This window comes from Taudactylus pleione, unplaced genomic scaffold (assembly GCF_031769625.1).
Source record: "Taudactylus pleione unplaced genomic scaffold, aTauple2 ptg000282l, whole genome shotgun sequence".
Lineage (NCBI taxonomy): Eukaryota > Metazoa > Chordata > Amphibia > Anura > Myobatrachidae > Taudactylus > Taudactylus pleione.
Window position 1 is genome coordinate 11,845,996 of NW_028284684.1, and position 23,256 is coordinate 11,869,251.

At 42.6% G+C, this 23,256-nt stretch overlaps 1 protein-coding gene across 3 annotated transcripts in view; it reads right to left on the minus strand.

Moving 5' to 3' along the window:
* TMEM132B (transmembrane protein 132B) overlaps positions 1 to 23,256 on the minus strand; it is a 245,511-nt gene that overhangs the window by 174,202 nt on the left and 48,053 nt on the right. The window lies entirely within an intron of this gene.

Sequence of the window (23,256 nt, forward strand, 5' to 3'; positions counted from 1 at the left end):
CACTTTAGTAAATTTACCCCTATGACTTGATATCTATGCATGTATATATATATATATATATATATATATATATATATATATATATATATATATGTATGTGTATATATATATATATTTTAGAGATTATACTCATTGATATATATGAAACTCTTATTAGTCAAATAAAGCACACATAAAAGATCTGTCTATTCATAAATGCATTTACATTGTAATAAAAGTGATATTTTAAAATTTATTTTGAAATTATACCAAAAGTAAAATGTGTCCAAAAAAAACAAACCTCATTTGAGTAGATTACACATTGAAGTTTTGCCTTGTCATATGTGGTGAAACATTTTGGACGGAATTCAATTGTTTCCTGCCCCCATCGCGCCCGACAGAGCTATTTAATTGTTGCTCCTGCTGGGCGCGATCAGCTATCAGTGCTCCATTTCAGCTCGCAGCCCCAGGGGGGCGAGAGCTGAAATGTGCGAAAAGTGACCTGTTTGGGCGCCCAAACATCACTTTTCGCGGTCGCGCCCAGCACTTTGGTCGGCGGTAGCTGCTTTACGCGGCTAAACTCGACCACTTTGGGCGCGATTAGCGCAAAAAAATGTCAGCAATTGAATAGCGGCCTGCGATCTCCTGTCACTTTAGACGGGAGATCCGGATCGCGTAAACAATTGAATTCCGCCCACAGTGTTGAACTGGTAATTTTGTAATATTTGCAAAGAATGATAACATAGGCAAACAAAAAATATGTTCAGTTGCCAAGGATGTTCAAATGAATTTAGGGTATTTGGGGGTTGCTGAATTCAATAGAGAAATAAACAAGATTTTGCAACAAGTGTGCAAAAAATTAAAAGTGCAACTAAACTGTTCAAATGAGTGGACATCCAAAAACACTCACATAAATAATTGTTGCTGAATTCAAAAATGAAAGTAGTTTTTTCAAATTGGCTCTACAGTAGTTCGAGATAATGAATACCCTCATGTAATAGGAAATTTGCCATAACACGTGCATATGGTAATCTATCGGAACATTCTAGAAGGCAAGACATGTGAATATTCTAGATGTTCACTCTGCGTTCATTCTAGAATATTGCCCCCTCTGTATGTAAGTGATCGGCCACCCAACCAGCAGTCAGTTGACAGTTGTCTATTGTGTTTGTCTTGTTTTTCATCCGTGTCTCAAAAATTAGAGCCAATCTAAAAAAAACAATGTCTTATTCAGAATCATCACCACAAAGTTACCCCAAAAACATTCTAATATGATTGGCAGTAAAATTACAGTTGATCAGTGTAAATAATGCTGTGGGCCTGATTCAGAGTTGACCGCAAGTGATTTTAATGGGTTAATACTGCGCAGCTGTACTGTATATTGAAAGGTGTATAGCCTTTCTGGTTGTAACTATATAATGGGGGGTGATGCAGTGCAGCAATGAAGTATTGGGAGGGGGATGGGAGTAATGTGTGTTGGAATGGGCTAAGTGTGTAGGTGTAAATTGTGCGTGATTGTGTGTTAATGTGTGGAAGTGCAACATTGTGAGGGTGCTGATATGAAACATGACAAATTGTGTTGTGGTAAACTGTATATTGTGAATATACAGCCAGCATAGAGTCACAGTTGTGTCGCTTTGAGATTTTGCATCTACAGGGGAACACAATGTAAGAGGTATAGCTGTGATATTCCAAGAGGTGGTAGCCATGTATAACCCTGAGATGTTTAACACAGTAGGCACAAATCCCGAAGTGTGGGATTTTGCTAGCGAGCCACAAGGTACACGGATGCGCTGGCACTGTTTGTACAGCGCATAGCATGCATAGGGTATATGTAGGTGTTGGCACTGTGGAAACAACGATGTACCATGCAAAGAGAAACATGGATGTTTTGGTATAGTGGGAAGGGCGCACAATGAGAGGCACAGATGTGTTGGCACTGTGGGAACAAGTAGTAGATACATGGAGTATATTGCAATAACCCTGAAGCTATAAACAGACAGCAAGAGTACACACACACAGCAGATAAATGCAAACAGGTGGAATTGGCACCACCAAATACCCTGGTGCAGAGTCCAAGACTCCCACAGGACTTCATCAGGAATCCCCGCAAGAGAATATGGGCTTTACTCAGTGAAGATACAGAGATAGTATTTCTAGGAGATATTGATCTGTGTGCAAAGCAACCTAGCTTTAGGGACTTGTCTCAGACAGTAGGTATCACTATACCTAATAGGGTTAACATAGGTGACAAAAGGCAACATATACTGTACATGGGCGCTCCTATGAGCAGGGTCCTCTACCCTCTTGTGCTTCTCCTAACTCTACTTTCATCTACTTCTTACTCCCCACTAGGGCACCTAACACTTGGTTGCTTTGTTCTGTTGCTTATCTGGATGTTATGGTCGCGAATGTAGCAATGTATATTATCCATGTCCTATATTGTATTGTACTGTAAGTAACTAAGTCAACCTATTTGCCTATGTACTTTGTAAGGCACTGCGGAACACTTGTGGCGCCATATAAATAAATTATAATAGTTATGTGTACATAGGGGGAGGGGCCCTAGATTGCACACCCTAAGCACAATGTGAGGTGCTACCTGCTGAGACTTGTAGTGCTGCAAGCAGAAAATCAGAAACAAATGCAAGTGCACACTCTAACTATGCTGAACCTAATAATAATACTGCTAAATTGCATCCAAGAGGTTCTTATCATAATAATGGCCATAATTATGGCCCACCATATCCAGATGACCTCTATCAGGCAGGTCCCTAATACTCCTATGGAACAAACACAGGGCACGGGACCCCCCAGGCCAACTCAGCAGAACCGCCCCATGGCATTACACTAGGATATGGTGGGCAGGCCCATAATTATGGCCATCATTATGCTAAGAACCTCTTGGATGCAATTTAACAGTATTATTATTAGGTTCAGCATAGTTAGAGTGTGCACTTGCATTTGTTTCTAATAATAATAATGTGCATCAAGGTTTCTTTTTAGGAAAAACAATCCCAATATGTAACAGTCAGGTGTACCGTACTCACAGTTTGCTAGACGTGTTCGCTCATATAAAGGTATCTTTTTCAAGGAGTGTGTGGTTTTGTTCACCATACTGTACATTCATAAATTATTGGTTATCAGTGCATAAAATCCAAGAAAAAAAGATTGGGATATGCTCCAGTTGTATGTATAAGTAAAAATGAGCTTATTAGTAAATGTAAAATCCCAAACAAGGGATACAGTATATATATAAAAAACATATATATCTAGTAAGATCTCACCATTCTCTGGCCAGAGAGGAGAGTCCTTATAGGATGCTGAGAGTGAGAAGTGTTTAGTGAATCTTGTTATTTGCACTGCACATGTTCTGTAGCCAAGCATACACATCTATGAGCAACTACATGCAATTCAGAGTCATACACATCTATGAGCAGCTACATGCAATTCAGAGTCATACACATCTATGAGCAACTACATGCAATTCAGAGTCATACACATCTATGAGCAACTACATGCAATTCAGAGTCATACACATCTATGAGCAACTACATGCAATTTAGAGTCATACACATCTATGAGCAACTACATGCAATTCAGAGTCATACACATCTCGGCCACATTTCCATTTGCAGCAGTGTAGGTGTAACTGGGTGGCAACTCGGCTTTTGCACATAGGCTTAATAGAGTGAGGGTGTGTTGTGTTCATGTATGTAGAATTGTGACCTTTTCAAAGACCAGTCTGACTTCTTGGACCAAGGACAGGAGCAATTACACACTGATAGTGATCCTTTCACAAGCAAATGAAGCTGGCCGATGCAGTCTAATAGATGTGGTCAACTATCAGTACGCGCAGAGGGCCTGATTCAGACCAGGTCGCAAGGCTGCATTCACACGCAGCCTGTCGATATATGCAATCTGCGCATGCATACAAGACACAGTGTCCGTGCGCCAATCAGTCACTGCGATCGGGAAGCAATCGTGCCCAGTACACAGACGCTTCGTAAGCATGTGTGACAGGACGTGCCGTTTGTGGGTGGTGACAGGGGATGGTTGATGGTAACAGGGGTGTGGTGGTTGTAACGCAGACGTGTCTGTGCGTTGGAACGCCATTTCAGGGGCGTGCATAATTAAGATGCATTGTCAGCATAGACGTCACATGGCTGAATTAAACACAGCAGCACTCGCAGTGCTTGCGGTAGGGTATGGTCAGCCACAAGTGCTGCGTATGGATCCGATGTCAGCCGATGTTACAGATTGTTTAATACACTTCCTGGAGATTAAGTATGTTACTAAGTAAGGGAAAGTGGGCGTCTTGTGTCAGGCTGGTGGGCGTCTAATTGCATACCACGATCGCACCGCAAAACATAGTGGGCATGCTAATGCCTTTCTAGTGATCGTGGGATATGCATACTTTGACTGCGGACAGCTGCGTGCGAACGCAGCCTTGTGACCGGGTCTGAATCGAGCCCAGAGTTCCACATTTATTTCCAAGCATTGCTTTGCTTTGCAACTGTGGCTAATTTGGGTGCGACTTTGAATCAGACCTTGTGTATATAAATGACTTCCTTACACTTATAGTATTTTCACCCTGATTCATATAGCAATTTTAAATGTGATGAAAAGTGATAACTAATGCCAGTGTGCAAAAACCGTTATTAAAAAGTCAGGATGAGAACAAATTGATCAACTGAGTGAATAACTTTAAAAAGTACAAAGTTAATCTGCCATAAATACTAGGGGTGAGCGGGTTCGGATTTCTGAAATCCGAACCCCCCCGAGCCCCCCCGATCCGAGTCCGATCCGAGTCAGGCTCGACTTTTCCCGCCTGACTCGGATCTGAAATCGAGGCAAAACGTCATCATCCCGCCTTCCGAGTCTCGCGGGTTTTGGATCCTATATAAGGTACCCGCGTCGGCGCCATTTTCTCACTCGGCTGTGGACAGTGAAGAGGGAGGGTGGGAGTTAGGGCTGTGTAGTGTAGTGTAGTGTAGTGCTGCTGTTGTCCACTACTTCAAAGTCCATAGGGGCTGGCTGTGTTGTGCTGCTGTTGTTAATAGGGGCTGTGTCCACTACTTCAAAGTCCATAGGGGCTGGCTGGACTGTGTTGTGCAGTCAGTTCTCCATAGGGGCTGTGTCCACTCCAAAGTCCTGTGCAGTGTCCCAGTCCTAAAGGAGTGCTGTAGTGTTGTCCAGGGGGTGCTCTGTCCATCAGGGGTGCTCCCCCCAAGTGCTAAAAAAATAATATATTTTCTGTGTTTGTGAATTGTGTGCGCAGTAGCCGCACGTGCATCAACAAAGTAGTGCCAAGCGTGCGCCTGTGTCATAAGTAAAGGGCCGGCTGGCTTGACCGTTAAAGGGTGCTGTAACCCCCGAAAGTACACTCCAGTCCAAACCAAAAAAAAATTATTTTCTGTTTGTGAATTGTGTGCGCAGTAGCCGCACGTGCATCAACAAAGTAGTGCCAAGCGTGCGCCTGTGTCATAAGTAAAGGGCCGGCTGGCTTGACCGTTAAGGGTGCTGTAACCCCCGAAAGTACACTCCAGTCCAAACCAAAAAAAAAATTATTTTCTGTGTTTGTGAATTGTGTGCGCAGTAGCCGCACGTGCATCAACAAAGTAGTGCCAAGCGTGCGCCTGTGTCATAAGTAAAGGGCCGGCTGGCTTGACCGTTAAAGGGTGCTGTAACCCCCAAAGTACACTCCAGTCCAAACCAAAAAAAAAATTATTTTCTGTGTTTGTGAATTGTGTGCGCAGTAGCCGCACGTGCATCAACAAAGTAGTGCCAAGCGTGCGCCTGTGTCATAAGTAAAGGGCCGGCTGGCTTGACCGTTAAAGGGTGCTGTAACCCCCGAAAGTACACTCCAGTCCAAACCAAAAAAAAAATTATTTTCTGTGTTTGTGAATTGTGTGCGCAGTAGCCGCACGTGCATCAACAAAGTAGTGCCAAGCGTGCGCCTGTGTCATAAGTAAAGGGCCGGCTGGCTTGACCGTTAAAGGGTGCTGTAACCCACAAAGTACACTCCAGTCCAAACCCCAAAAAAAATTATTTTCTGTGTTTAGCCGCACGTATATATCAAATCGATATAACATAAATGGAGGACCAAACTTTCTCCGATAAAAATAAAATAGAGAAAGATCAAGAACCACTTCCTCCTAGTGCTGAAGCTGCTGCCACTAGTCATGACATAGACGATAACATGCCATCAACGTCGTCTGCCAAGGCCGATGCCCAATGTCATAGTAGAGGGCACATACAATCCCAAATGGCAAAGTTCAGGAAAATGACCTTGAAAAAGACATTTAAATCAGCTGAAGAGAAACGTAAACTTGCCAATATGCCATTTACGACACGGAGTGGCAAGGAACGGCTAAGGTCGATCCCTAGTATGTTCATGACTAGTGGTTCAGCTTCACATGACGATGGAAGCCCTCCTCCCACTAAAAAAATCAAAAGAGTTAAGCTGGCAAAAGCACAGCGAAGAACTGTGCTTTCTAAGAAGATATCACAAATCCCCAAGGAGAGTCCAAGTGTGGTGGTGGTTGCGATGCCTGACCTTCCCAGCACTGGACGGGAAGAGGTGGCTCTTTCCACCATTTGCACGCCCCCTGCAAGTGCTGAAAGGAGCACCCACAGTCCACTTGCTGATATGCAAATTGAAGATGTCACTGTTGAAGTACAACAGGATGAGGATACTGGTGTAGCTGGCGCTGAGGAGGAAGTTGGCGAGGAGGATTCTGATGGTGATGTGGTTTGTTTAAATCAGGCTCCGGGGGAGACAGTTGTTGTCCGTGGGATGAAAAAGCCCATCACGGTCATGCCTGGGCAGAAGACCAAACATTCCACCTCTTTGGTCTGGCAATATTTCTATCCAAATCCGGACAACAACTGTCTTGCCATATGTACCATATGTAAAGGTGAAATAAGTAGGGGTAGGGACGTCAACCACCTAGGAACATCCTCCCTTATACGGCACCTGCAGCGCGTTCATAAAAAGTTACTGTCAAGTTCAGAAACTTTGGCTAAGACCGTAAGCAGTCCAGGGACACCTAAATCCCGTTGTCCTGTTGTATCCAAGCGCCTGCAAACCACACCGTCAACTCCCTCCTCGTCAATTTCCTCCTTAGTTAGGATCGGAAGTAGTCCTGCAGGCCATGTCACTGGCATGACTGACTCTCCTATCCGGGATTCCTCCGGAGGATCCTGCATTGCTACGCCTACTGCTGCCGCTGCTGCTGTTGCTGCTGCTGGGAGTCGTTCATCATCCCAGAGAGGAAGTAGGAACACCACTACTTTTACTAAACAATTGACCCTCCAACAGTCCTTAGCGAGGAGGATGAAGTACGACAGCAGTCATCCTGAAGCAAAACGTATAACTGAGGCCTTGACTGCTATGTTGGTGTTAGACGTGCATCCGGTATCCGCCATTAGTGCAGTGGGATTTAGACAATTGATGGAGGTAGTGTGTCCCCGGTTCCAAATCCCGTCTAGATTCCACTTCACTAGGCAGGCAATACCGAGACTGTACAGAAACGTCAGAAAAAGTGTCCTCAGTGTCCTGAAAAATGCCGTTGTACACAATGTCCACTTAACCACGGACATGTGGACAAGTGGAACAGGGCAGACTAAGGACTATATGACTGTGACAGCCCACTGGGTAGATGTATCACCTTACGCAGCAACAGCAGCAGCGTCACCAGTAGCAGCATCTCAGAAATGCCAGCTCGTTACAAGGCAGGCTACGCTGTGTATCACCGGTTTCAGTAAGAGGCACACCGCCGACAACCTCTTAGAGAAACTGAGGGAAATCATCGCCCAGTGGCTTACCCCACTTAAACTCTCCTGGGGATTTGTGATATCTGACAACGCCACCAATATTGTGCGGGCATTACATCTGGGCAAATTCCAGCACGTCCCATGTTTTGCTCACACAATAAACTTGGTGGTGCAGAATTTTCTGAAAAGCGACAGGGGCGTGCAGGAGACGCTTTGGGTGGCCCGAAAAATTTCTGGCCACTTTCGCCATTCAGCGACTGCGTGCCGAAGACTGGAGCGCCAGCAAACACTCTTGAACCTGCCCCGCCATCACCTGAAGCAAGAGGTTGTGACGCGGTGGAACTCAACCCTCTATATGCTTCAGAGGATGGAGGAGCAGCAAAAGGCCATACAAGCCTATACATCCACCTATGACATAGGCAAAGGAGGGGGTATGCACCTGACTCAAGCGCAGTGGAGAATGATTTCCGTGTTGTGCAAGGTTCTCCAGCCCTTCGAACTTGCCACACGTGAAGTCAGTTCAGACACTGCCAGCTTGAGTCAGGTCATTCCCCTCATCAGGCTTTTGCAGAAGCAGCTGGAGAAAGTGAAGGAGGAGCTAAGACGGAGCGATTCCGCTCGGCATGTGGGACTTGTGGATGAAGCCCTTCATTCGCTTTGCCAGGATTCCAGGGTGGTCAATCTGTTGAAATCAGACCACTACGTTTTGGCCACCGTGCTCGATCCTAGGTTTAAAGCCTATGTGGTGTCTCTCTTTCCGGCCGACACAAGCCTGCAGAGGTGCAAAGACCTGCTGGTGAACACACTGTCAGCTGAAGCGGAACGTGACACGTCAACGGCTCCTTCTTCATTTTCTCCTGCAACTGGGGCTGCCAGGAAAAAACTTAGGTATCCTAAGCAACCCACTGGCGGTGATGCAGGGCAGGCAGGACCAAGTTTGGACATCTGGTCCGGACTGAAGGACCTGGCAACAATTTCTGACATGTCTACTGTCACTGCATATGATACTGTCACCATTGACAGAATGGTGGAGGATTACATCGGTGACAGCATCCAAGTAGGCATGGCAGACAGTCCATACCTGTACTGGCAGGAAAAAGAGGCAATTTGGAGGCCCCTGTACAAACTGGCTCTATTTTACCTGAGTTGCCCCCCCTCCAGTGTGTACTCCGAAAGAGTGTTTAGTGCAGCCGGGAACCTTGTCAGCGAAAGGCGTAGGAGGTTGCTTCCACAGAATGTGGAGAAGATGATGTTCATCAAAATGAATTATCAGCTCTTCCAGGGAGACCAGCCTCCAGAAGGTACAGAGGGACCTGTGGTGGTGGATTCAAGTGGGGACGAGTTAATACTTTGTGAGGATGAGGATGTACACACTGAAGAGGGTGAGGAATCGGTGGATGAGGAGGATGAGGATGACATCTTGCCTCCATAGAGCCAGTTTGTGCAGGGACACATTAATTGCCAGCTTGTTTTGTGGGGGCCCAAACGAACCAATCATTTCAGCCACAGTTGTGTGGCAGACCCTGGCGCTGAAATGATTGGTTTGTTAAAGTGTGCATGTCCTGTTTATACAACATAAGGGTGGGTGGGAGGGCCCAAGGACAATTCCATCTTGCACCTCTTTTTTTTCTTTGCATTATGTACAGTTTGGGGCCTAGTTTTTCAAACTGCCATCCTGTCTGCCACTGCAGTTTCACGCCTAGATGGGTCACGTGTTTGTGCCGCCCACTCGTGTCGCTTAGCATAGTCATCCAGCTACCTCGGTGCAACGTTTTGGACATAAAAACACTATTGTGAGGTGTGAGGTGTTCAGAATAGACTGGAAATGAGTGGAAATTAAGGTTATTGAGGTTAATAATAGCATAGGAGCAGAAAAACCTACAAATTCTGTGATTTTAGCTGTTTTTATGCTTTTTAAAAAAAAAAAATACAGATCCAAAACACAAAACCCAGAACCCAAAACACGGAAGGGTGGTTTTGGCAAAACCAATCCAGATCCAAAACACGAAGAAAGATCCAGATCCAAAACCAAAACACAAAACACGAAAAGTGGCCGGTGCACACCCCTAATAAATACATACTGTAGGGGTCTATTCAGCATTGATTTTTTTTTTACATAAAAAATACGGAAACTATGATTTCCGTATTTTGTATGTAAATCCCCTATTCAGCAATGGGATAATGGAGAAGATAACGCAATTATCTTCCCCATTGATTCCCATCTCGCTGAATACCGCACCGTTGGGATCAGGCCATTGATCTCTACAGTGCTTTAACACTTTTTGCTATTCAGCAAAGCAAAAAGTGTTAAATCACTCAATAAATATTTCCTTTATGTAACGCCAATTCAGAATGGCGTTATACGAAGAAAATACTTATATTTCCAGAAAACTGCAGGGACAGAGGGGAATTTTCCCATAAGTCCCTGCAGCATCTTGCAAGCCCGCCCAGTCTCCGTTCCAGCTTCGCTGTGATCGGCAGCAGGTAAGTCACTCTAGAGGCTTTTAAAAAAAAACAAAATTGATTGATATGTGTATACAGGCTTTATACATGTATATTTATGTGTGATTCTATTTAACATTTATATATAAATGTTGAATACAAAAGCACATAAATATACATGTATACAGGCTAATATAAAGCCTGTATACACATATCAATCAATTTCGGGAGGCTGGAGCTGTACTTACCCCTCCGCGGTCCCCAGGAAGCCAGGACGGAGACTGTTCCCGAGAGCATGACTGAGCATGTGCAGGGAACAAACAGAAGGGATTGTTTTCAGAATCCCGAAAACAATCCTTTCTGTGGCATCGCAGGGACAGCGTTTTACCGCAACCGCTGTCCCCACACAAAATAATGCTGAATAGCTTACATATATTATCATAATTGATAAAATATTGTGACGATGTTGCCTGATAATATTCTGGGCAACATAGTCACTGTCGCTGTATAGACCCCTTAATAGCTATAAATCTGTTAAATGTACAATATTGTACTCTACTGAGACTGACTCAGTGCTGCTAATACAGTAAAATGTATTCCATGTCATGTTGCCATTCAAGACATCAAGGTTATGTTTTCTCATTAGTGAGGCATATGTGCTGCACTGAACAATAGTTTTCTTATTGTAGCCAATTAAATAATATATGTACAAGGAAGAGTTCAGATGACAATGTACAGCTGATAATAGACTTGTCCACAAGGGAAGATAGCTGCAATAACAATGTAAGTATTGGATGGCCATTTTTAAAGAGCCCTTGAATGATATACATAAGTGAACTGTAATAACATTTGGATATAGAAACTTTCCATATACCATATCCAGTTTACTACATTAGTCAAGGAAAGAATACAGCAGAATAAAGTGACTAAGCAGTAAAATGAATGCAGAGACAAAGTCTCCAGAGCATACACAAAGCGGACATAACACAATCCACGCTGGCATTTGTAATTTAATCATACATTATGATACTGCTCCCTCAAGTGTCAGGTTACTATCACCCCAGTGCCCAACTATGTTAACAATTAACCTAACAAATCTTAATGAATGTTACACATTATAAGTAAAATCAACTGAATGAGCCGTGGGCTCCCACTAAAACATTATTCATGCAACTCAAGTACAAGCAATACTCAGCAGACCTGCATGTTACGCTACAAGCTCTGTTCTGCTTGCCAAACAATAATTAGCTGCCCTGGGCATTTATTGCTACTTGATCATAAATAATCAGCAACAATTAAACCCATCAGTGCAGGACTGAAAATACTGTGCAAACAATTACATGTGTTTAGTGGGTAAGAAGCTGATGGCAGATTACCCTTTTTATACCTCGCCTCTATCAAATTGGTAGTAACTTTGGTAAAAGGAAAATTAAAACTGACAAAATATAAGTTGCACCCAATGTGATCACAGCTATAAATATAAATGGAAAATTTCCCAAAGCTATACATCATTTAAGATTCTTGATACTATTCTTTTGCTAGTACCAAATATTGAATTGGGTGGTGCAACTGTGCAAAGTCATGGCCACACAATGCAATAATGTACACTGTATAAATTGGGATGTGATTAAAAATGTGCAAACTGGAGTAATCAGATTTGTACTGCACTGTGCAGTCATAAATGACACACAGGGAGGGAGGCCTAACAATGACTATGGGAAACTGCCATTTCGCTGCAGATATCCCCGCTACAGTATCTGCTAAGGGAAACTTGCAGGGACAGCGGTTGCGGTGATCGTTTTCCCTGTGAATTAGAACCCTGGCATTTTGTGGCAGCCCTTCACGTTTATGAAAGACTTCTCCTGGGAAAAGCTGACACTGCGTATGAGCACAGTGTCAGCTTCAACCGCCAGCGAGAGAGATTGGAAGATCTCTCTCCTGCTTGTAAGCCTACATAGGCATAAAGCAGTTAACACCGTCTGAATCTAGTGTATACTAACGGTGGCCAAATGCCAAGTTTGATACATAGGGCTGAGATTGTAGTTGATCTGCAGTGCTAATTAGCATTCTTCTGAAATCACAGAAATCTCCAGCAAAGTGCTAATTAGAACTTCAGATCGCAATCCCCATTATTATCAATGGGGACTACGATCTGACCCCAATGTACTACAAGCAAGAAAACTAGGAGCGCTAATAGTAGAAAAATCACAAATTGAATGCAATAATCTTAATACTAAAACAAATATATATGTATCTTAGGTGCATCAATAGGTAAGTGACAATAAGTCATAAATAAGCAGTCACAGCAATAAATATGAAAAAAACACCATATAAAATAAGCACTGCCTATAAATAGTCCTGTATAGGTCAGTGAAATAAAAACCAGCGCAAAATCAAAAAAGATGCTACATATGATTCTCTTTGCTGTAGAATCGGACTGAATCAGACACAATGGTAATTGTCCCCTCCCCTTTATCCTGTGTGCTTTAAATTGATCTATAACTTTCTTTCTGCCTCTCAACCTCTATCTCCCCAAATCTTGGTATTAAGGAGAATGATTATTTGGGGGCTCCCGGTGCAGGAGAGAGATCTTTCGATCTCTCATCCGCAGCCCCCGGCCAGCCCGGGAAGCTGATGCTGTGCGCATGCGCAGTGTCAGCTTTCCCTGGGGAAGTATTTCACTTCAGTGAAAAACTTCTCCAAAATGCTGGGGATATAACTCACGGGGACAGCGGTTACCATGACCAATGTCATTCTGCGTTCACGGTAGTACATAGCCGGGATATTTCCATTAAAAATGAAAAAATTCCCAGTGATTTGGACCGTTAATAATAGTGGCAGTACCGTAATTATTAATACATACAGTAGGCCCCTTGGCTGCTTGTGCTCTGTAGCTTATCTGGGTGTTATGGTTGCTAATGTAGCAATGTATATTATCCATGTCCTTATCCTGTATTGTATTGTACTGTAAGTCACTGGTAAACCTATTTGTTTATGTACTTTGTAAGGCGCTGTGGAACACTTGTGATGCCATATAAATAAATGATAATAATAATAAAAATTATAATAATAATACATAGCTACAATTCATAAAACTATGCAGAAATTGCAGTTTCTACATAATTTTATGGAAAACAAATGTTTAGTAAATAGGCCCCTATATACTTGAAAATAACAATACTTAATTGAATAATTATTTCAAAACTAATATAAAAAGGCCACTTATTTCTAAAAGTCATAAGATATTTTTCAACTGCTTTTGATGAATGAACCCTTTACTGTTGGTGAAAATACTGTAGGTCAACATTTTCAACAAAAATGGCATTAACTCCAGTATTTTGAGAAATGCTTATAAGTCTTTCACCACAATGTAACTAACCATTCTTAAAAGTAAAATGCTGAACTGTATATGATAATGGAAATACATTTTATACAGTACCACTGTCTAGTAAACTATCAAACATATGAGGAATTACTATAGTGCTTACTTTATAAGTCATTAAGTTGGTCATTTACAATCATTCAAGTATATCTCTAGAAATCATATGCTACAACAAGCAATTTGAGTATTTATCCTTATATTTTTAACATGTAAAACACTCTGGATGAAATATATGAAACTGTGATAAACCTGTTAAATATACAGGTTGAGTCTCCCATATCCAAAATGCTTCGGACCAGCACCCGCGCACGCAGGGGGGGTTTCCGAGTACCTAGAAACCCCCCCTGCCTGTTGCTCCATCGCCGCCGGCGCCCGGCAAGCAGCTGATCGATATTATAACTTTTTTTTGTACAGAGTCTGACACTGCCTGGGCTGGCTGTAGGGGGAGCTGCAGCGCGCAAGACGCCCCCAGTCAGTTCCCATAGGAGGACTCTGTTACCAGCAATGTGACAGAGCTCCTGGCTGCCGCTGCCCTACCGGAGACACAGTACTACTGTCAGCGTGGCCGCGAGTCCCGCATGGAGCAGCGCAAAGTAGGTGGCGGGGGTGCAGCCGCTGGGGGGAATAATGTTTGCCAGATGACCACCAGTGCTGTATCTATGTATATGCCTGGAAGGGGCGGGGGAGGGGGGCTGAGTGGCGGCTGTGGAGGAGGATAATGCTTATTATCCAAAATACCCTTGGTCCAGTGGCAAACGCAGGATTTTGAAAGGGGGGTTTCCAAATAATTGGTTACCGACCCAGTAACAAAAACGTTTAACCAGAATAAGCCTGCAACATACGGGGGGGATAGTTATTATTTATGAAGTGATGCCAGATGACTGCTGCATGGTGTATGTATTTGCAGGGGGGGGGTGGAATAATATTTGTTAAGTGATGACAGATGACTGCAGCAGTCATCTGGTATCACTTAATTATTATCTCCCCCCCTGCAAATACATAATTCCTATATTGGGATAAAAAAGTGAAGGTGGTGCTCTCCAGAGCAAAATTCTGGGACAACAAGGGAGAAGAAGAAACAGTACTCTATGCTGGGGCACACTCCTAACGTATATATAGATATAAGTGTAATTAAAATATAACTTTTAATTAATTATAATAAAGAGCACTAGCACTATAGACTTAAAGGAGCACAACTGCGTATACAGTAAATACACTGTAGAAATCATTTACATTTAATGTCTATTTCATCCACATGTTCATAAAGAAAGTTTAGGGGCCACCTCTTTCACATATCACACACACACCCCACATTGCACTTTCATTTTAAACTTTCTTTATGAACATGTGGATGAATTAGACATTACCGCATGTAAATTATTTCTATAGTGTATTTATACGCAATTGTATTCCTTTAAGTCAATAGTGCTAGTGCTTTTTAGTATATTGAATTAAAAGTTATATTTTAATTTTGGTTATAGCTATATATGCGTTAGGAGTGTGCCCTGGTATAGAGTACTTTTTTCTTCTCCCGTGTTGTCCCTCTTTGTTCTTTGGTAATGTAAGATTTAATATACAGAATAGTAAATAATTATTAATTCATTCAAAATATAAAAAAACAACTTACACAGTTATCCAATGTTTTTTTGTACAGTGCATGTGTTGGAGATACACTGTGCATGTGTGGTATTTGAATGGGCGCTTCTTGGTGGTAACAAGGAGTGGCTACTCAGACACGGGTGTGTCGCACTATGCGACTGAGTCTTTTTAAGAAATTGGACTGGCACCGAGGGCCATGTTGCGATGGTCATCCTGAGCAACCATAGGGCTGCTCTAATGTCCCATGGTGGAAACGAATTGCATCTGCTGGCGCCAATGGTGTGACTTTATTAACAAAGCGGAGGATTAGAGGCATAGGGGTGTATCTAGGGATCCAAGTGTCTGTTTGTTTGTCTGTCCAGTTATGCCTTCAGACACCCCTGCACCAATTGGGATTAAACCAACGTGAGGTGGTCAAGTTGAATCCTGCCCAGGTTTTAGAGGGGTTAGAGTCCCGGTCAGACCTACCGTTGATGTACGCTGGTAGAACTTTGACCTGGGGGGCCTGTTCTGGGCCTACCACTGGATGGATATGGATGAAAACTTCATAGAGGGGTGGCAATTGGTCTGGGATGCCTAACTTAATAACTTGAAGATTTAAAAAACCGGGGCAACGCAGGGTATTTCAGCTACATAGAATATATGTCTCATCACTTTAACATCTTGTGCTGTCTTTCAACGTTTAGAAATTTTATGTCAAACTCCCTAGAAGTAGGAGATGTGCAATTTGGTTATCAGCTTCACAATGTTTTCCAAGCGTTGCCTCCTTTTGTATCATCATGACATGAAGATACTTTTGATGTCTCCCCTACATTACAGCTATCCACTAGCAAAAATGTCTCATTATATAATGGCTGTAATTCCTAAAGAATAAACTGCAACAGGTTAACACTTATATATGTATTTCAATCTAGTGGGTACAGTAACCCAACACAGCATATACAGAACTATCTATTTTGGGGGACAAAAAAACAAAATAATACTGCAGCCCTCTGACCAGAAAGACAACCAATTATGGTCCTTATTTTCGTTAAAGATGATAATGACATAGGACCTTATTTAATAATGAATCTTAATATCAGCGGCATATTTATTTTAGCAACGCAGTGATGCTAAAGAATATGCCGTTGGTATTTAACATTACTTAATTCGCCAGCGAGGTCCAGCGATGGCTTCTGTGTCATGTGCATGACAGTTTCATCTGGCGGGGACCTGATAGTGCCTGGAAGGCCTCTCTGAAGCCAGAAAGGCTATGCTGGGCAATGGGGACTGTATCGCTCTCATCATCTATAGATGATGTAAGCGTTACAGTGACAAACAGCGGTAATCTTCGTTTGTTGACTACTGAATGGAGACCATAACCCCTTTAGCGAGTGCTAAAGGGGCTATGTCTTGTTGTTAAATGGGGCCCATACACGTTGCTCTGTTTTTATGTTTTTTTTTTCTTTGCAAAATGTTCAATGGATTCCCAGTATATTATTATCATAAAGTGATAAAAGAATAACAATGGTTTTGGGTGGCATCAGGCTATGTGAGGTCTGAAATCTTGAAAGTACATTCAGTCCTGTACTGCATCATTAAAAGACATTAGATGAAAGTTGTATGAGGCAGATTATTATTATTTCCTCCTGGAATGAAAAGTTAGCAGAAAAGTATAAATCTTTCACGACCTATAATAAGTATGCTGCTGGTGATTACCTGCGGTACCAAGTCACTTTGTCCACAAACTGCACAATTTACAGTACATTTTAATTATTCTTACAAATACATTGAAGTCAAATTGACACAGGAGGGCAAAACAACTTGTTCCCAACCACCAAAGCAACAGTACGGATATCAGTATATTGTAAAATGCAGAGATACTTAGGATACACTATTATGGAAGCTTTCACATATTGCAAGGTTTTTAACAAGGCACTGGAGGAGAGCATTATACAGAGAAGATAAGTATTTGAACATGAGGACAAGCACTTCAACCAGCTGGTAGAGAATTTAGGGGAAATATTAGGAAGAGTTACTTTACGGAAAGGGTAATAGATAAGTTGAATAGCTTTCCATCAGAGGTTTCAGAAGGTCTGGGGCCCCCTCCTCTCTTCCCAGCGGCCGGCAGCGGAATGACCGCAGCAGTAGACTCTGGGCACTAGTCTGTGCCCAGAGTCTACTGCGTATGCACAGGTCACCAGGAAAATGGCATGGTCGTGCCATTTTCCCGGTGATTTCCCCACTGCGCATGTGCAAAACTCCAGGTGTTTTATGCAGGGCTGCGACAGCCAACGCAGGACTTCGGAGAGGTGAGTATTAGAAAATACGGGTACAGGGTGTGCATTGTGCATCGCACACCTTGCACCCTTTATAGATACGTCCCTGACCCCTTCCCTAATGCCAGATTCCAGACCCCCCTCCCCTGTGTTTTTACTCATTGTAAAGTGCAATATTCTTATCCCTGAAGGCCCTGTAGACTTGTGGCTGTCATGTAAGATTCAAAGGCTGCCAAAAGCATCACCAAAGGCAAATAATGTGAAAAATTAAAAGAAAAATAAACCAGGGCACTTCTATAGGGCATAAAATGAACAAACTCTGTGAAGGGAGGTGTCTCCTAGAAACATTGCAATTGGGGCCCCTTCAAAATGTTGCTATGAGACCCAAAAAATTCTGACTATGCCCCTGATGAATAGATATGTTTATTGCTAAACCACCGCTGCCAACATGAGACACCAGTCTGGGCTTATTGGAAGGGCCCGGGTCAGCTGGTAAGGGGGACATTGTCCCCTTTGCAGCACTGCTGAGTTGGACAAATTTCCCTCTCTCTTCAGCCACACCTCCTGGGGAGTTGGTTACACCTCTTCCCTACCATGTACCCAGGCCCGTGGTAACTCTTGGTGCCCCTGGCTCTCTCACGGGTGTGGAATGCAATCTTTGTGTTTTATTTCAAGTTCACCAGTTTAATTATATAAATATTTTGTTCTTCGCTGTTAGATGTCATAAAGGTTCAATAGTGAAGCCATTTTAATATGATTGAGGATCTTTAAACATTAGCAGAAAGCAGAAGTTAGGAGGGCAAGTGATGCAATATCAGATATGGTAGTGTGCACAATTTGCAAATACTACAATACCAAGGGGTTAATTATCACTGGTGGCAGTTGGGCCAAAAAAAAAAGTATAAACTCTTATCACCACATATAGTATGAGGGTAATAAGTAATTACTGTTTGGGGCTATTTAGTAAAAACCTGCTGCCTTGACAGTGGCTCTAATAGTAGCCCGTGGGCTGCCAGGGAGAAATCTGAAGTTCCCTCCCTGATGATGCTCTCCCCATAGAGTGGTTACTGCTATATAAAGATGGGTTTAGCAAATGGGGCCAAGCTAAGATTAACAGATTGCAGTCCGCATTGCATCGGAACAGACTGCAGTTCTCCTGAGCTCCAGTTCTCCCTCTATGTGTTCCCTGAATGACTGCTCCGCTTTCCTTCTACCCCTCCCCCCACCACACACTATTGAATATACTAATATTAATAGTTATTATATACATAGAAATAAATATATATAATTGTACTGATAAAATTATATATATTTTTTTCATCTCTGGCAAATATACTCAGTCAAATAATTTCAGTAAGAATGTTCATTAATTTGGTTGTACTACTTGATGTCCTAGAGATCTGAAGAAAGAAGGGCTAACTAAGTGTTCTTATTACTGACAAAATACAATGCTCTGAAATCAGGATATTTCATCATATTAAGTGCAGCCTGTTTAAACACAGTAGCATTATTCCAGACATATGCACTTAGAAGAGGTTTCTGCCTGGGTACCTAGAATCGCTCTTGTGCTCAAATTGCCACATTCTTATGTTGGCTGCAGAATGCTTCACACATTGCATATTGCCAGCCGCAGAGAAGGCTGTGTATGGCTACTTCATTCGAAGAGCACCGACCTTGCCCTACCCCCCAGTACACTTTACGGGGGGCTGCTGTACACTCTTAACTGATCAGGACCCCTCTATTGGGTGCAGCAGTGGAAGAGTGTGTATAAAGCACCTGCTGCTCAATCTGACTCCTAATCATGAACAGTTACAATGTAACAGTGAACAGTAGGTTTTTCCCTTCAATTGCTACAATTTTAATTGAGCAGAAAAAATCACTGACTACTTTCCATATCTCTATATACTACTCCACAGGGGCAGATTGGGCCGCCCGGAAAGCGGGAAAGTTCCACTGGGCCGGCCGCATAAACCCCTTTGCTGAGCTGGCCGACACTGCCGGCCAGGCTGGGTAGGTACTGACTGGCTTCCGCACTTCTGGGATTTGCGTTCCGCTATGGATCGCAAACCGGAAGCTCCCAGCTCCATCATCATTCTGCAGTGCCCCTCCCTCCCTCAGCCCCCACCGCCCGCCATCAGCCTCCCTTTCTCTCTGGCATGGTTGGAGCCGGGCCGGGCCATCCTATCTCATGGGGCTGCGGAAAATGACGTGGACCACGCAGGGAGGTTGGTGGGGTCGGGTGTGTGCAGCTCTGCCTGGGATGGAGTAGGAGCTGGAAGAGTGGGACAAGGTGGCAGGGGCTTTCCCAACATACTTACTCTGGCTGTCAGCGCTGAGAAAGGGACGGCAGCCGGGACCCATGAGCTGCGGTGAGCTGAGCCTGGAATGTGGAGGTAATTCTTGTTCACCTTCTTCCACTTCCATCCTGCCCCCTTATTCCCACCACTACAGCCATCCTGCTCCACACTACTGCTCCCATCCTGCCCCTTCTACTATTACTCCAATCCTGCTCCTTGCTCTGAACTACTACACCCAGCCTGCCCCACACTACTACTACTCCAGGCCTGCCCCTGCTCTGCCATTACTACTACTCCCATCCTGCCCCTTGATCCGCACTATTACTACTCCCATCCTGGCCCTGATCTGCACTACTACTGTACTTCAATTTTGCCCCCACTTCCCACTACTACTCCCATCCTGCCCCTGATCTGCACTACTACTTCAACTCTGCCCCCACTACCCACTACTACTCCCATCCTGCCCCCTGATCCACACTATTGCTACTCCCATCCTGCCCCTGTTCTGCACTACTACTACTACCAACTAAACCCCTACTTCCCACTAGTACCCCCATGCTGCCCCCACTTCCTACTACTACTCCCTTACTGGCACTGATCTGGTGAATGAACCTTTATGAGTATATCTGGCTGAGTAATTATTTGTCTGAGAAGATGCCATGTGTGGGGGAAGCTGGCATATTTTTGTATAACCCATTATTAACATCAGCAATTGATCCAACAGATAGATAATGGTAAAATAATCTTATACATTACAGGTTTGCCCTATACTCCTATATGAGGTTTGCCTGGGGAGTCATCCCTTCCCAATCTAGTGACAGCATGCTCTGACCAAAGGGTCATAAAACCTAATTAGCTTCCACACAAGGTAGTGAGCCAACAGAAGGGGGGCTGCGTTATATAAAATGCCATGTAGAACTCTGAATCTTTGTACAATTCTTAGAAGTAAATCTGACTTTAAGAATTGTTCCATCTCCTTGAGTCTTCATGCAAACAGATTCATGTAAGTGAGACTGTTCTATTAATGTATTCCTTTTTGTTTCTACGAAAATTATTTAACTAAGACTATCTTTGTATGTCATTCTTATTAATTGTTTTAGTATATACTTTAAGCATTGTGAGTAGCTTTCTCATATTAAACTTCATTTAATAAGAATGGTCTGTATGATTCTTATTGGATCCAATGATACTGGGCACTTTATTTTAATTGCATAGTGACATCAGAAGCTTCCTACTTGTAGTGTGATGCTCCTGAATCAACTTCTGTGCTGGCAATTATTGGTAAATTAATAGTAACTGGGAGAGATACTGGGAAGTGTAGTCATTTCAGTAGACAGACCATTTGGTTGATTTTTTTTTAATAACACTGTGCAAGGACCAGCTTTCATAGGCTCAAATGAATGCTGATCTTAACAAAGTTAGAGATTGCAGTATCTTGGAATTGGGTACGTGACAGGTAGGATGAACAATGCATGGATATTAAGATTTTGTAAGCATTGTGTGTCTCGCTTTAGTATTCTGTAGCCCCATTTATGTATCATCTTGGCCAGGCATTGCCTATTCCACCCAGCGTAACTTATGTAGTGAATCCAATATGGCTGCCTCGCCTGGTACCTTTGTAGGTTGGATGAATAATTTCTGTGCTTTGCTCATGGTTTATTGCAAATCTAAGCTTTTGTTTTATGGGCATGGTTTCTGTATTTTCTGCAAATATAAACCTCTGTATTATGTACATGATTTTTGTAAAGTGCCTTGAGTCCTTTTGGAGAAAAGCACTATATACATAAAATAATAATAATAATAATAAATAATAATATTACTGTGGCAGTACTATTATTACCTATTATCCTTTTTGTAAGCAATATGATAATCTAATAAAGTCTTATATACAGACAGAATAATGGGGGGTATTCAATTTGGGAGCGAAAAGTCTGTGCTGGACTTTTCACTCCACATCGCAACTTTTTCTGGGGATAAAGTATCGGGCGCGTGCCCGCTTTATCCCCGCATTCAAGTAGGAAGCAGCGAAAATGGGAGCTGGTGGAAAGGTAAGTATCGCAAAAAATTCGTGAATTTTCAGGAAATGTCCCTGGGTCCCCTCTAAAGATGTTCAGACATGGGGGTTCACTATGGGTACCCCCATTTTAGCCTGGTGAAGGAAGTCGGGGATTGTAATAGCCGTGGCAGGTGCATAAATTCGGCTATTGAAGAAGTGGTGAAAATTAGCACTTAGGTATTTTTTTTTTGGAAAATTAACTTGCTCCATCAAATTAGGCATACATGAAAATGGGTGCAAGCATATTTTAAAGTCCCTAAAATGATTTTTAAAAATTCTTCAAAAATGTACCCGACGCTACTCCGGCAATGAAGAAAACACCTGCCGCATATAAGGGAACCCCTCTGGATTTAATTTGCCTTTTTTCTAAGTGTGTTTTTTTTCACCCCAAAGTTAAAGGTCATTTTTTGGGGTGACCCGAAAAAAAAAAAAATACGGGGATAGTTGAAATAGGCGAAAATGACGTCATCGGCGATAAATTGTCACTGAATACGACATTTCGCATCAAATTGAATACAGCCCTATATATTAGTGTGAAATCTGCATTATCAATCTAAAACATATTTAAATTAGGGATGTGCAGGCTCGGATAGGTTCGAGTTTGCACGTTGAGTTCGGATTTTTCCCTCCAAAAAAATGGAACTCAGTTCGTCCATGCAAGATGACGTTTTGCTTCTTTCTGAGTTCCGTTTTTTTGGAGGGAAAAATCCGAACTCAACGTGCAAACTCGAACCTATCCGAGCCTGCACATCCCTAATTTAAACACAAACACAATATACAAATTAAATTAAATACAAGTATCTATATTTTCCCCATTAAAATAAATTTACCCTTTTAAATGTAATGTTAATATACAGTATGTTTGCAACTGATAAACAAAATACCATTAGCTATAAGGGCCGATATGTAATAATCCAATCAGAAACATATAGATCTGGAAACCATACATCTCCAAACAATTGTGTCTGAGGATGTCCTTAACTTATTGCATCACCAAAATGTGGACACACCCTAGCTGTGCATCAGTTATACTTGTCTCCACAGGCACAATATGCAAAACTGTATATACGGATGTATGCATAAGCAATTTTGACACGCAGGCACATTATGGTAATGTTTATAAGCAAACTAATTGAGACTAGGGTCAGGAAAACTATCACTGTCTAGCTACTGTGGATCTCCTTAGGAGCATGCTGGGATTTGAATTTCCCCAACAGCTGGAAAGGCACCAGTCGTCTATCTCTGCCGTATGGAGCTGAAACTGAAAGCAGTTTCTCAATTCAAACTCCACACAAGTTTTTTTCTCTATGGTATTAGTATTAAATTAATAGATTATTAACATAATTGTACATCAGATAGGAAATACTGAAAAGAAGACCTGTTGGGGGCACTTGAGGAGTTGGGCTGAGAAATTCTGCATCAAAGAACAAGGTCAGTGCAAAAGCCATAGACAATTAAGAAAGA